The following is a 2,500-nucleotide window of genomic DNA, read 5'->3' on the forward strand; positions in this document are numbered from 1 at the left end:
GAGTCGTATTTTCGATCGGCGCCGATCGCTGTTGCCGCTGCCAGCGACGTAAAAAGAAAAAAAAAAAGAAAAAAAGACCAGCGAAACGAACATGTACAAACATATTTCAGAGTGCAACCTTGCTGATGATCTCTGTGACCTCCCTTCCTCCCTTCCCCCCTCCCTCTCATCCTCCCACTTCCCCCTCCTCCCCCTCCCTTGCTTGACCCCAACAATCCTCTTTCCATCCGCGGAACCCGCCCCCCACCCTCCCCTTACAGTCAGCTACTCTGAGTGCCACTGTCCGTGTTGAAGCCTACAAACATAATGATGATGATGATGATGATGATGAACATGTTGGTAATGATTATGACGATGATGGTGGTAATGATGAAAATGAGGGTGACCTCGCGTGACCTCAGGTGATAACAATGATGATGATTAGGGGACATATATCATCCCCACCCCCACCCCTGGTACCTGGCCGTTTGTGCCGAACTTCCTCAGGTGCCTGCCTGTTCGTCCGCCCGGTCGAATCAGGTTTAAGTCGCGGGGCCCTAACCTGGTTTGCCCTTCATCCCATTAAGCAGAAGGAATCTGCTGCGAATCCCGACGAGGCCAGATCGAAATTTGAGAATGCGATTACCGAGGTAGGGACGAAAGGTCCGCCTTCATCTAAAACTCATTTACTTTCGGAAGATGTCCTCCGCGGACTGCGTAACAGCCCTTAATAGAATTTTATGATTTAAAAAAAAAATCCTATCCATTTCTTTTGATCTTCCTTAATCTTCATTTGCGTTCTTAAAAGTCTTCGAAAATTCTGATGAAAATGACATGAAAACAATTATGGCTGAGAAACGACGCCTCGAAGAAGGACGTCAGATGATAATATTTTTGTTTTGTTTTTGTTTAAACAATCGCACAAATTAATTTCTGTAACTGTGGATAATCCTGTAGAGACGTTGCTGTCTTTCAATGACATCTCTTTTTTGAACCGTCTTGCAAAATGTCTGGAGAGTGTTTTCGTTTTTCCATTGAGACGATTCGGTCAACTGGATGAAAAATTTATTCGCAGGATTATTTATTATTACACTGTCTTTGCTTTTATATATATATATATATATATATATATATATATATATATAAATAATGTATGTATATATACATACATACATACACACAAGCACACACCCATACATCATACATATACATATATATATATATATATATATATATATATATATATATATATATATATATATATATATATATATTTTATATATATATATATATATATATATATATATATATATATATATATATATATATATATATATAGCCTATACTGTATGCACATGTATATGTAAATGTATATACATATACTTATGTATATATATATATATATATATATATATATATATATATATATATATATATATATATATATATATATATATATATATACAACATCCAGAAAAGAATGACCAACTTTCATCCTCTCCACAAATAACATCAATTATCGGCACCGGTAAACATGAAAAAGAAACGAAGGCAGGATACCCCAGCAGAGGTGATTACGCATAAAGATCGAGAGGCCTTTGTAATTAATATTTATGTTCCGAGCGACCGAACAGAGGCGTCGCAGGGTAGCAGGTCAGCTTAGCATCAAAGATTCTTGTCTCTCAGGAGATAAAGGACTGGGCAGGAGAGAGGCCTCTTCAATAGAAGCGGTGGAGAGAGAGAGAGAGAGAGAGAGAGAGAGAGAGAGAGAGCAGGAAGGTCAACAACAAACACTGCCCTTGGGAAAGAGGCGTATAGGCTTAGACAGAGAGAGAGAGAGAGAGAGAGAGAGAGAGAGAGAGAGAGAGAGAGAGAGAGAGAGAGAGAGAGAGGCCTATACGGTCAAAACTGCCCTATTATAAATGCATCCATAAATAAGCGAAGCTTGTTACGGCTTTAAAAAGAGGCGTAAGACAAGGACATGAGCGAAGTGTGACGCTGGGCCGATGAGGAGGCCTCCTCCTCCCCCTCCTCCTCCTCAAAGATGCTAATGAGCTTCTCATGCTTAGATTTATTGCCGACATGGACTATTAGCGTGAGAGCTCAGGTGTGCTATGAAAAGTGCGTATATACTCAACTGATATTAGCTATATAAATGTAGCACGAAAACATTTTCTTTCTTCCTTCTCTCATACAAACGCGCGCACACGCACACACACCCATATATATATATATATATATATATATATATATATATATATATATATATATATATATATATATATATATATATATATGTATATACATATCCACATTCTAAAGTTATCTTATTAGCTATATGATTGTTTCTTAAGCGAGTTTATTTCTGCATTTTTGTATTTTTAGCATCAAATACATTATAATCACATGTACTCAAGCACACACACAAAACACACAAACACGCACACACACATATATGTGTATGTATATGTAAATATATACATATATATACATATAAATTTATATATATATATATATATAT

At 36.9% G+C, this 2,500-nt stretch overlaps 1 protein-coding gene and 1 long non-coding RNA gene across 2 annotated transcripts in view; one reads left to right on the top strand and one right to left on the bottom strand.

Moving 5' to 3' along the window:
• The window catches only part of LOC136847193 (uncharacterized), a 479,536-nt gene that overhangs the window by 412,774 nt on the left and 64,262 nt on the right, over positions 1–2,500 (bottom strand). The gene's annotated exons all lie outside the window — the stretch shown is intronic.
• LOC136847194 (uncharacterized) overlaps positions 1–2,500 on the top strand; it is a 129,175-nt gene that overhangs the window by 1,019 nt on the left and 125,656 nt on the right. The gene's annotated exons all lie outside the window — the stretch shown is intronic.

This window comes from Macrobrachium rosenbergii, chromosome 16 (genome assembly GCF_040412425.1).
Source record: "Macrobrachium rosenbergii isolate ZJJX-2024 chromosome 16, ASM4041242v1, whole genome shotgun sequence".
Classification (NCBI taxonomy): Eukaryota; Metazoa; Arthropoda; class Malacostraca; order Decapoda; family Palaemonidae; genus Macrobrachium; species Macrobrachium rosenbergii.